This window comes from Macaca mulatta, chromosome 1 (genome assembly GCF_049350105.2).
Source record: "Macaca mulatta isolate MMU2019108-1 chromosome 1, T2T-MMU8v2.0, whole genome shotgun sequence".
NCBI classification, from domain to species: Eukaryota; Metazoa; Chordata; class Mammalia; order Primates; family Cercopithecidae; genus Macaca; species Macaca mulatta.
Genome location: NC_133406.1, coordinates 213,633,818 through 213,647,291, shown reverse-complemented (window position 1 = coordinate 213,647,291; position 13,474 = coordinate 213,633,818). Strand labels below are relative to the sequence as shown.

Sequence of the window (13,474 nt, the reverse complement as noted above, 5' to 3'; positions counted from 1 at the left end):
TGGAAGACTTCACCAGGGTCTCCTTTTCATTTGGAGTTGGTACTCCATTTTTTAAAAAAATTAATAGCCTTTACTTTCTAGAGCAGTTTTAGGCTTACAGAAAATTGAGCAGATAGTATAATGAGTTTCATATACCCGTCTTTCCCCAGCTCAATTTTCCCAATTATCAACATCTTGCATTAGTACATTGTTATAATTAATGAACCAGTATTGATACATTATGGTAACTGAAGTCCATAGTTTACATTACGGTTCACTCTTTGTGTTGCACAGTTCTATGGGTTTTGACAAATGCATGTCTTGTATCCACCATTACATTGTCATACAGAATAGTTTCACTGTTCTAAAAGCACCTTGTCCTCAACCTATTCAGTCTTCATTAGCATCCTCCCAAAAAAGCACTTAGGAATAAATCTAACAACATATGTACAAGGTTTGTATGAGCAAAACTACAAAACTGATAAACCAAGGAAGATCAGGTAAATGGAGAGATGGTCCATGTTCACGTATAGGAAAACTCAATAGTAGGATGTCAGTTCTTTCCAACTTGATCTCTAGCTTCAACATGATCCTGGTCATAGTCCCAGCAAGTTATTTTGTATCACCAACTGATTATTCTAAAGTTTACATGAAAATATAGAAGACCCAGAATAGTTCCACTGTTCCACCTTCTGCTTCTCCTAGTGCTGTTTGTGTGCTCATTCATTCTGTGCAGACCTGGTGCCTCATTTGTGAAGCAGCAGCTGAGGAGACTCCAGCACTCACGTGGCTAAAAAGCCCAAGGAAGGAGTCAAGACTGAGAATAACAATCTTATTAATTTGAAGGTAATAGGGCAGGATGGTTCTGTGGTGCAGTTTAAGATTAAAAGTCATATACCGGCCGAGTGTAGTGGCTCACGCCTGTAATGCCAGCACTTTGGGAGGCTGAGGTGGGTGGATCACCTGAGGTCTGGAGTTCAAGACCAGCCTGACCAATATAGTAAAACCCCATCTCTACTAAAAATACAAAAAAATAGCCGGGCGTGGTGGTAGTCTCAGCTACTCGGAAAGCTGAGGCAGGAGAATTGCTTGAACCCGGGAGGCGGAGGTTGCAGTGAGCCAAGATCGCACCACTGCCCTCCAGCATGGGTGACAGAACAAGACACCATCTCATAAAAGAAAAAAAAGAGTCATATACCACTTACTAGAGTAATGAAAGCCTGTTGTGAAGGACAGTTTGTCAGTGAGACAGATCAGATTCTAGTTTGACAGGCAACCAGTCAATGAAACAAACACACCTGCACAGTTGGAAATGGAGGATGAAGATAACAATTGATGTGTTTCAGCAACAGACAAGAAGTATCTACTGAAAAAGGAACCTGCCTCTTTACTCTAGAACTTTGTTCTTATAGATCAAGATTATATTCTCAATTAGAAAACTGCAATTTGGTTCCACCACATCATGACTATTACTATAGTATAGTTTTCTCTATTATTTTATTTTATTTTTTATTTTTTATTTTTTTTTGAGACAGAGTCTCGTTCTGTAGCCCAGGCTGGAGTGCAGTGGCCGGATCTCAGCTCACTGCAAGCTCCGCCTCCCAGGTTTACGCCATTCTCCTGCCTCAGCCTCCCGAGTAGCTGGGACTACAGGCGCCCGCCACCTCGCCCGGCTAGTTTTTTTTTTTTTTTGTATTTTTTAGTAGAGATGGGGTTTCACGGTGTTCGCCAGGATGGTCTCGATCTGACCTCGTGATCCGCCCGTCTCGGCCTCCCAAAGTGCTGGGATTACCGGCTTGAGCCACCGCGCCCGGCCTTTTATTTTTCCCTTACCCAGAACTTTGTTCTTATAGATCAAGATTATATTCTCAATTAGAAAACTGCAATTTGGTTCCACCACATCATGACTATTACTATAGTATAGTTTTCTCTATTCTTTTATTTTTCCCTTACCTATTCCTTTACTGTACATAAAATAACGGGTGTATGTTCACAAGCATTTTGCTGTCTTAAATATTAAATGGCCAGTGACATCCACTTGATGTCAATCAAAACATACCCGTGAGGAAAAATACTGATTCTTGAAAATTACCTCCCTTTCTCCATCAGTGGCATACTCATTCAACTCTTATATTGCAATGTTATTTTGCTGTCACTATTTTAACAAAAAAACAAAAATCCTTGCATACCTTACTCACCTGGAGAATTTTAGTGTTTTTCATTTATTAATTGTAAAACCAAGGACAATTTTATAACTTTTTTTGTATATAGCTCTTACACGTAGGGCAATCTGTCTGTAAGTAGGGATAAATTACTCTTTTAAAAAAAAAAAAAAATCCTAAATAGTTTTCCCTTCAAATCAAGCATCTTCTTGTTTAAATAAACTTCTTGTTAGAAATGGAGAAAAAGGGCCGGGCGCGGTGGCTCAAGCCTGTAATCCCAGCACTTTGGGAGGCCGAGACGGGTGGATCACAAGGTCAGGAGATCGAGACCATCCTGGCTAACACGGTGAAACCCCGTCTCTACTAAAAAATACAAAAAACTAGCCGGGCGATGTGGCAGACGCCTGTAGTCCCAGCTACTCCGGAGGCTGAGGCAGGAGAATGGCGTGAACCCGGGAGGCGGAGCTTGCAGTGAGCTGAGATCCGGCCACTGCACTCCAGCCTGGGCGACAGAGCAAGACTCCGTCTCAAAAAAAAAAAAAAAAAAAAAAAAAAAGAAATGGAGAAAAAGGCCGGGCGCGGTGGCTCACGCCTGTAATCCCAGCACTTTGGAAGGCCGAGGCGGGCGGATCACAAGGTCAGGAGATCGAGACCACGGTGAAACCCCGTCTCTACTAAAAATACAAAAAATTAGCCGGGCGCGGTGGCGGGCGCCTGTAGTCCCAGCTACTCAGGAGGCTGAGGCAGGAGAATGGCGTGAACCCGGGAGGCGGAGCTTGCAGTGAGCCGAGATCGCGCCACTGCACTCCAGCCTGGGTGACAGAGCGAGACTCCGTCTCAAAAAAAAAAAAAAGAAATGGAGAAAAAGAAGAAAGACCCAGAATAACCAACACAATACTTACGAAAAACAAATTCAGAGGATTAACACTGCTGACTTCAAGACTTACTATCAAGCTACAATAATCAAGACAGTGTGGTACTGGCAAAAGAATAGACAAATAGGCCAATGGAACAAATAGAGAACCCAGGAATAGACCCACACAAATATAGTCAGCTGATCTTTGACAAGGCAGTAAAGTCAATTCAATGGAGAAAAGATAGTCTTATCAACAAACAGTGATGGAACAATTGGACATCCATATGCAAAAAAAAATCTAAATACTGACCTAACACTGTTTACAAAAGTTAACTCAAAATAGATGACAGACCTAAATTTAAAATACAAAGCTATGAAACCTCTAGAAGATAACATAGGAAAAACATCCAACTTGATCTATAGCTTTAACATAATCCGAGTTGTAGTCCCAGCCACTTTGTTGGGTTTGGCAATGAGTTTTAGATACAACACCAAAACCTCAATCCAGGAAAGAAAAAAATTGGTAAGTTGGACTTCATTAAAATAAAAAATTTGTCAGTGAAAAACACGGTGGAGAGAATGAAGAGCCAAGGACTGGGAGAAATATTTGTAAAACACAGATAAAGGATTTGTATACACAAAGAACTCTTTTTTTTTTTTTTTTTTTTTTTTTTGAGACGGAGTCTCGCTCTGTAGCCCAGGCTGGAGTGCAGTGGCCGGATCTCAGCTCACTGCAAGCTCCGCCTCCCGGGTTCACGCCATTCTCCGGCCTCAGCCTCCCGAGTAGCTGGGACTACAGGCGCCCGCCACCTCGCCCGGCTAGTTTTTTTGTATTTCTTAGTAGAGACGGGGTTTCACCGTGTTAGCCAGGATGGTCTCGATCTCCTGACCTCGTGATCCGCCCATCTCGGCCTCCCAAAGTGCTGGGATTACAGGCTTGAGCCACCGCGCCCGGCCTTTTTTTTTTTTTTTTTTTTTTTTTTTTTTTTTTTTTTTTTGAGACGGAGTCTCGCTCTGTCTCCCAGACCAGAATGCGGTGGTGCAATCTCAGCTCACTGCAAGCTCCGCCTCCTGGGTTCATGCCATTCTCCTGCCTCAGTCTCCCGAGTAGCTGGGACTAAAGGCGCCCGCCACCACGCCTAGCTAATTTTTGTATTTTTAGTAGAGACGGGGTTTCACCGTGTAGTCAGGATAGTCTCAATCTCCTGACCTCGTGATCTGCCCGCTTCGGCCTCCCAAAGTGCTGGGATTACAGGCCTGAGCCACCGCGTCCAGCCAAGAACTCTTAAAACTCAACAATATGGAAACAACCCAATTTCAAAATGGGCAAAAGATCTGAACACCACACCAGAGATGATTCCCAGGTGACTAGTAAGCATATGAAAAGATTTTTAATATTATGTCATTAGGGAATTGCAAATTAAAACAATGAGATACCATTACACATCGCACACTTACTAGGATGGCTAAAATGTTAAAACTGTCCACAGCAAATGCTGACAAGGATGTAGAGCAACAGGAACTCTCATTCATTGCCAGAGGAAATGCAAAATAGTACAGCCACTTTGGAAGACAGTTTGGCAGTTTCTTACAAAGCTCAACATACTCTTACCATACAGTGCTGCAGTCACTCTCCTTGTATTTAACTAAAGGGGTTGAAAACATGACCATGTAAAGACCTGTACATGAATGTTTATAGCAGCTTTATTCATGATTGCCAAAAACTGGAAGCAACCAAGATGCCCCTCAAAAGGTGAATGGAGGCCAGGTGCGGTGGCTCACGCCTATAATCCCAGCACTTTGGGAGGCTGAGACAGGTGGATCACTTGAGATCAGGAGTTCGAGACCAGCCCGGCCAACATGGTGAAACACCATTTCTACTAAAAATACTAAGATTAGCCGGGCATGGTGGTGTGCACCTGTTGTCCCAGCTACTTGGGAAGCCAAGGCAGGCCAATTGCTTGAACCCAGGAGGTGGAGGTCACAGTGAGCCAAGACCATGCCACTGCCTGGGCGACAACAGAGCAAGACAACGTTTCAATTTAAAAAAACAGGCCGGGCGCGGTGGCTCAAGCCTGTAATCCCAGCACTTTGGGAGGCCGAGACGGGCGGATCACAAGGTCAGGAGATCGAGACCATCCTGGCTAAGACGGTGAAACCCCATCTCTACTAAAAAAAAAATACAAAAAACTAGCCGGGCGAGGTGGCGGGCGCCTGTAGTCCCAGCTACTCAGGAGACTGAGGCAGGAGAATGGCGTGAACCCAGGAGGCGGAGCTTGCAGTGAGCCGAGATCCGGCCACTGTACTCCAGCCTGGGTGACAGAGCGAGACTCTGTCTCAAAAAACAAACAAACAAAAAAAGTGAACAGATAAACTGATACAGCCATAAAATGGAATATTATTCAGGATAAACAGAAATGAGCTATCAAGCCACAAAATGATATGGAGGAAACTTAAATGTTTATTGCTTTGGGAAAGAAACCAGACTGAACGGGCTACATCCTGTATGATTCCAACTATATGACTTCCTGGAAAAGGCAAAACTACAGAAACAGCAAAAAGATGAGTGGTGCTGCGTTTTTGAAGAGTGTCCACATGTGTGACTCCTCCAAAGCATTCACGAGCCCTGCTGATAAGAGAGTCTACAGTAAAGCAGAGATGAGAAATTGAGACTTCTGCATTTGTGGAGGGCAATTGTGGCCCCAGAGGGCTGCTCCTGTCTCTGCTTAGGAGCATGCCCAAATATTGTTGCAGAACTTAAAAGGTGATGAGAAGTCATCTAGCTCAGAGGCTCTCAGCCCTAGCTGTAAATCAGAATCACCCAGGATGCTTTTGTAACTTTCCATGCCCCACCCCAGAGATTCTGTTTTAATTGGTCTGAGGTGGAGCCCAGACATCTGTCCTTTTTTTTTTTTTTTTCTCCTTTTTTTAACTTAAGAGATGGGGTCTTGCTTTGTTGCGCTGGCTGGAGTGCAGTGGCCTTCACAGGCGCTCCCGCTACTAAACAGCATGGGAGTTTTGTCCTCCGTTTCTGACCTGGGCTGGCATCCATTGTTTTAAATCATCCCAGGTTCATTTTTAATATGCAGCCAGAGCTGAGAACCACTGATCTAGCTCTTTCTCCACATTGTACAGATAGGGACCATGAGTTTCAAAGAGGGGCAGGAAAAGGGATGGTGTTGCCTGAGGCCCCCTAGTGAATTAGAACCAAAGCCAGGACTGGATTCCTGATCCCTAATTCCTAGTCCTTTTTTTTTTTTTTTTTTTTTTTGAGATGAAGTCTCACTCTGTGACCCAGGCTGGAGTGCAGGGCGCAAATTTGTTTTGGCTCACTGCAACCTCCGCCACCCAGCTTCAAGCAGTTCTCCTACCTCAGCCTCCCGAGTAGCTGGGATTACAGGCATGTGCCACCATGCCCAGCTAATTTTTGTATTTTTAGTAGAGATAGAGTTTTGGCATGTTGGCCAGGCTGGTCTCAAACTCCTGACCTCAGGTGATCCGCCTGCCTCAGCTTCCCAAAGTGCTGGGATTACAGGCATGAGCCATCACGCCTGGCCTAGTACAATTCTTTATAAACCATTTTCTTATAATGTAATAGGTCACAATACTTTTTTTTGAGATGGAGTCTCGCTCTGTCACCCAGGCTGGAGTGCAGTGGCGCAATCTCGGCTCACTGCAAGCTCCGCCTCCCTGGTTTATGCCATTCTGCCTCAGCCTCCCGAGTAGCTGGGACCACAGGTGCCCGCCACCATGCCTGGCTAATTTTTTGTATTTTTAGTAGAGACAGGGTTTCACCATGTTAGCCAGGATGGTCTTGATCTCCTGACCTCGTGATCCGCCTGCCTCGGCCTCCCAGAGTGCTGGGATTACAGGTGTGAGCCACCGCGCCCGGGTTTTTTTTTCTTTAAATAGAGACAGGGTCTTGCCATATTGCCCAGGCAGGTCTCAAACTCCTGGGCTCAAGTGAACCTCCCGCCTCAGCTTCCCTAAATGCTGGTATTACAGGTGTGAGCCACCATGCCCGGCCCATGATACTTTTGAACTCCTACTCTGTGTCTGGCATTGGGCTAGGCACTGGCATAACAAAATTGTACACAACATATTTCTTGCCTTCCTGGGGCCTCCAGATTATCTGGAGGAGTAGCAAATACAGGGATTGTGCATGGTTGCTGAACACTGGATTTTACTGTGAAATGTGAGTCCTCCCCAGTATATTCTGCCATCATTCAGTGCCCCACACGTGCCAGGTTCTTTGTCAGGTCTAGGGATATTAACATGTCTGGCAGGGGTGGTGGCCTGAAGAAGGAATGTCCCACTTGGTTGCTCGGCCTCCTGCTCCCACTCAATTCTTTTTTACATATAAAATAAGGTCCTGATCCTAATGAGGCCATAGTTTACCCCTATTTTACAGTGATTTAGAGACTCTCACACTGGTCTCCCCTCATCACTCTAGTAAGCCCTAAAAGGGGTCGTCACCAGGCCAAATGTAGTGGCTCATGCCTGTAATCCCAGCACTTTGGGAGGCTGAGGCAGGAGGATCACTTGAGGCCAGGAGTTCAACACCAGCCTGCTCAACATGGTGAAGCCCCATCTCTACTAAAAATACAAAAATTATCCGGGCATGGTAGTGTGCGCCTGTAATCCCAGCTACTTGGGAGGCTGAGGCATGAGAATCAATTGAACTCAGGAGGCAGAGGTTGCAGTGAGCTGAGATCGTGCCACTGCACTCCAGCCTAGGTGACAGAACAAGACTTTGTCTCAAAAAAAATAATAAGAACTTAGGAACACAAAGGAGACAACACTGGGGTCTACTGGAGGGTGGAGGGTGGGAGGAGGGAGAGGAGCAGAAAAGATAACTATCAACATCCAGGCTTAATACCTGGATGATGAAATTAATAATGGCTCACTGGCTGGGCGTGGTGGCTCACGCCTGTAATCCCAGCACTTTGGGAGGCCGAGGTGGGTGATTACCTGAGGTCAGGAGTTCAAGACTAGCCTGACCAATATGATGAAACTCCATCTCTACTAAAATTACAAAAATTAGCCGGACATGGTGGCAAGCACCTGTAATCCCAGCTACTCGGGAGGCTGAGACAGGGAGAATCACTTGAACCTGGGAGGTGGAGGTTGCAGTGAGCCGAGATCACGCCATTGCACTCCAGCCTGGGTGAAACTCCGTCTGAAATAAATAAACAAACAAAAAAATAGCGGCTCACTGCGGCTCCTCCAGGCTCAAGCAATCCTCCCAAGTAGCTGGAATTACAGCAGGCATGTGCCACAATGCCCAGCTAATTTTTTTTTTTTTTTTTTTAGTAGAGATGAGGTCTTTCTGTGTTGCCCGGGCTGGTCTCAAACTCCTGAGCTCAAGCAATCCTCCCCTCTTGGCCTCCCAAAGTGTTGGGATTACAGGTGTGAACCACCATGCCTGGCCTATTTCTCATTTTAGAGAGAAGGAAACTGATGCCCTAACAGGTTCTGCTACTTTTCTAAGGTGCGACAGATACTGACAGAGCTGAAGTTCAAACACTGAGCTGCCTGACTCCTGAGTCCACATGTATAGCCATCATGCTTTACTGGGCACCCCAAAGTGGGAGACTTAGATCCTGGTCCTAGCTGTGCTTTCTATAACCTTGGGTAACTTAGCCCATCTATAAAATGGAATGGAGGCCGGGTTTGGTGGCTCACACCTGTAATCCCAGCACTTTAGGAGGCCGAAGTGGACAATCACTTGAGGTCAGGAGTTAAGGCCAGCCTGGCTAATATGGTGAAACCCCATCTCTAGTAAAAATACAAAAATTAGCTGGGGCCGGGCACAGTGGCTCACGCCTGTGATCCCAGCACTTCGGGAGGCCAAGGTGGGCAGATCACCTGAGGTCAGGGGTTCAAGACCAGCCTGGCTAACTCAGTGAAACCCCGTCTCTACAAAAAATAAAAAAATTTGTAGGTATGGTGGCACACACCTATAGTACCAACTACTCAGGAGGCTGAGGCAGGAGAATTGCTTAAACCTGGGAGGCAGAGGTTGCAGAGAGCCAAGATAGCGCCACTGCATTCCAGCCTGGGCAACAGAGCAAGATTCCATCTCAAAAAAAAAAAAAAAAAATTAGCTGGGCGTCATGGCAGGCACCTGTAATCCCAGCTACTCAGGAGGCTGAGGCAGGAGCATCACTTGAACCCATGAGGCAGAGGTTGCAGTGACCCAAGATGGCCCCACTGCACTCCAGCCAGGGCAACAAAGGGAGACTCCATTTCCAAATAAAACAAAAAATTGAATGGAAAAGGAAGTCGTTTTGTGAACTCTGATGTCTAAAGGGCCAGTGGGTTTGCTCTGAAATGGTTTCTTGCACTGAGTTGGTCCCCTTAATCTCCTCCCCACCATGGGAAGGCTTGGAGTCAGAATGGAGAGAGGCCCAGCTTCCAGGGGCCAGAGAGGGCTGAGCAGAAGAGAGGATGCTGCCCTCCCACATGCTGCGTACACTGCAGCATGCCCCTGGCTCAGGCTCTTTCCCTGGATTGAGGTGATTCTTCCCCAGAGCCCTTAAGGAGACCATCTACAGTCAACAAATAACTCCAGTGACATTACCTGAGCACTTCCTCTCTGCCAGTTGCCTGGTTGGATACAGGGACCAATAGATCCAGTTAGTCCCCTTCTCAAGGAGTTCACAGTCTCTTGGGAGCGACAGACATGTAAACAGCTAATGCTAATGCAAGTACACATGAATATTCAATAGGTGGAAACACAGCCTTCGTGCTCTGGGAGCAAAGAGGGAGCATTTGCCTGAAACCTTGAAAGTAGTGTAGAAGAGGAGAGGAAGGACGTCCCCGATGAGGGAACGGTGTGAGCAAACACACGAGGTATGAAGTGCAGGACTCATTCTGTGAAGGGCAAACAGGCCAGTGAGGCTAACTCCAGGCAAGTCCCAAAGGAGACTGTGAGAAATGAATCTGGAAAGAAAATTTGAGGGCATCATGAGGGGCCTTGAAAGCCAGTAGCGAGATAGCCTGAGAGAGGAGATTTGTGAGTCCTGGGGACTTATACATGGGGCCAATTGAGGGGGTGCTCTGACACCCACCAAGAGAGGAAATGCCCTAAGCTCACCCTTCAAATAAGCAGCATCTTACCCTCAAAGGTTTCCCAGCTTGACAGTTTCAGCTCTGGCATCCTTCCCTCCCCCAGCCAAACCCATAAGTGGATCCAGATGGTCATTCCTATTTTAGGTTGGGGTGTGTGTTGGGGGAGGGATAGCTCTGAAACCTATCAATCCTGTCCCAAGCTCAGCCATAACAGGAGCTTCCTCCAGGACCCTGCTGTGATCCTGTAAGCCTGGAAGGAAATATTAGTCTTTGATGGAGATTTCCCATCTGTTTATGGGTGATGAGGAAGCAACAGCAGAGGAGTCCAGGGCACAGGCCAGAGAGACTCTTACAATTGGGTGAGAGAACCAAGGTGTATATGTGAGAAGGAGCGTTCTGCAGGGATGAATCCATCATTTAAAAAAAAAAAAAAAAAAAAAAGGCTGGGCGTGGTGGCTCACGCCTGTAATCCCAGCACTTTGGGAGGCTGAGGCGGGTGGATCACAAGGTCAAAAGATCAAGACCATCCTGGCCAACATGGTGAAACCCCATCTCTACTAAAAATACAAAAATTAGCTGGGTGTGATGTCGCGCGCCTGTAGTCCCAGCTACTTGGGAGGCTGAGGCAGGAGAATCGCTTGAACCCAGGAGGCAAAGGTTGCAGTGAGCCGAGATCATGCCACTGCACTCCAGCCTGATGATAGAGACTGTCTCAAAAAAAAAAAAAAAAAAAATCTTGTGGATGGGTTGTGGTGGGGGGCAAGCCAAACCTGGGAGACAGGCCCCAGAGGATCTGGCTTCTATCTCCAGGTACCTGGCTCTCCTCATGCCCCTGTTTCTGCAGCTGCCTAGGCCAAGGGTAGGATGATGTGGACCTTAGGAAAGGAGCCAGGGCTCTGTGGTCTGACCCTCTGCCTGAGCACTGTGCCCACCAACCCAAGCCCATTAAAAAGACTTGAGACACCAAGAGGTAGCAGGTAACAAGCTAGGTTCCTGCGTTTCGACTGTAACCAGCATGTGATACCAAGCCTGTAAGTATTTGCTTTTCATTCAATTTAACAAATATTGATTAAACAAATACCATGTGCTAGGCACTATACTGGGCATTGGGTATACACATGTGAGCAAGACAAACGGAGTTTCCAGTCAAGTGGGGGAGGCAAATAGTATACAGCTACAAAGAAGCTATGAAGAAAAAGAACAGGCGATTAACAGAGGCTTTCTCATTTAGATTGGGAGGCCAGCGATGGGCTCTCTGAGAAAGTAGTATTTTATCTGAGACAGGAAGAATGAAAGCTAGCCACTTTAAGTGGGTAGGAGGAGTATTTCAGGCAGAGGGGAACAGTGTGTGCCAAGTCCCTGGAATATGAAGAAGTGCATGAGAGGAACTGAAAAAAAGGGCCAGGATGGCTGTAGTATAGTAAATAAGGAAGGGGCGTGGTCCAGATGGTGCAGGGCTTTGTGAGCCATGGTAAGATATTTGTGTTTCATACTAAGTGCAATGAGAAGCCATTGAAGGTTGGCAGATTAAATGTGGTACGTATATTAGTACTACCAAACTTATGGCAGGTCCTGAGAGACTTACTTTGGTTGGTTATTCATCAATACCTACAATAAATGTTTAAAGGGTACCCAGCAACCCTATGCTAGAATTATGGGTTGACAGTCATGGTAGAGAGATGTCTAAGGCACAGACTTTCCTCACAGCCTGTGGTCCAGAAAAGATTAGATAACTACAGTGATTGAATCAAGAAGTAATGTAATTTATTCTCAACAACTGTAAACTACACACCTAATCTATTCCAAACCCTGTGCTGGATGCTGGTTGTTGCCCTTCAAGGATCACACACTGCAGAGGGGTCAAGGAGAGGTACAAATGTGCTCAAAGAATTTAGAGTGGGTTATAATCACTTTCTAACCCACCATAATCATTATCACACCTGTGAATCTGTGAGGTCTTTATAAAACATCAATTTATTCAATCATTTAATAAATCAGTAAACATCTAGTGGGCATATGCTTTGCACCAGGAACTGTGCCAGCTACTGAAGTCAAGGACCTTAGAGTTCCATAGCAGAGGCAGACATCCCCCACAAAAAAAAACATGAAAATATTAGGTGCTACAAACAGGACAGCAAGCTCTCCACAGATCAGCATTGAGGGAGGGTAATTCAATGGAAGAAGGACCTTCCCCAAATGGGAAGCTCCTAACTTCCTGAGTGCATTTGTCCATACCTTTACCTGATTACTCTTTCTGTTCTTTTTTCTTTAAGCCTGATTTTTAGTGGCAGTCTTCCTTCTGACTTTGGACTCTCCCCCACTTCCCCTCCCCACCCCAGTAGACTTCATTTCCTTTGTCTGTCTTGGTATCCTTTAAAAAGCCAAAAGGCGGCCGGGCGCGGTGGCTCAAGCCTGTAATCCCAGCACTCTGGGAGGCCGAGGCGGGCGGATCACGAGGTCAGGAGATCGAGACCATCCTGGCTAACACGGTGAAACCCCGTCTCTACTAAAAAAAATACAAAAAACTAGCCGGGCGAGGTGGCGGGCGCCTGTAGTCCCAGCTATTCGGGAGGCTGAGGCAGGAGAATGGCGTAAACCCGGGAGGCGGAGCTTGCAGTGAGCTGAGATCCGGCCACTGCACTCCAGCCCAGGCGACAGAGCGAGACTCCGTCTCAAAAAAAAAAAAAAAAAAAAAAAAAGCCAAAAGGCTCCAACATTTGAGCCTGGCTTCTCTGTAAGTATGGTTGTGTGTGATCTCAAACAATTAACTTTCCTGAGCCCGTTTTCCCATTTGTACAATGAAGGGATTGGATCACATCTAAGGCTTATTAAGTATTCACACTCTTGTACATAGTGCTCTGCACGGCCTTCCTTTCTTTGCACCGCTGCACCCATACCCCCACTCCCGTGCCACATGGCAGACATCAAGACTCAATAATATCCTATCTTCTAGCAGGTCTTCCCTGTATATACAATAAAATACATACACACACACACACACACACGTGCGCACACACAATCGTAGTCTCTCATTACGCTACCACTACCTCGTGAGAGGACCACAGAATGAAAAGGGCAAGGGAGGTATAAGACTTGGGTTTGCGCCGGACGCGGTGGCTCACGCCTGTAATCCCAACACTTTGGGAGGCCAAGGTGGGCGGATCACAAGGTCAGAAGTTCGAGACCATCCTGGCTAACATGGTGAAACCCCACCTCTACTAAAAATACAAAACTTAGCCGGGCGTGGTAGCGCACGCCTGTAATCCCAGCTACTCGGGAGGCTGAGGCAGGAGGATCGCCTGCACCTGGGAGGTGGAGGTTGCAGTGAGCCGAGATCGTGCCATTGCATTCCAGCCTGGGCAACAAGAGCAAAAAATTCCGCCCCCCCCAAAAAAAAGACTTG

General features: G+C 46.5%; 1 pseudogene; it reads left to right on the top strand.

Annotated features, from left to right (window-relative positions):
- Positions 1-491: 491 nt before the first annotated feature.
- LOC144337597 (small ubiquitin-related modifier 2 pseudogene) lies at positions 492-1,461 on the top strand (annotated as a pseudogene).
- The last annotated feature ends 12,013 nt before the right edge of the window (positions 1,462-13,474 follow it).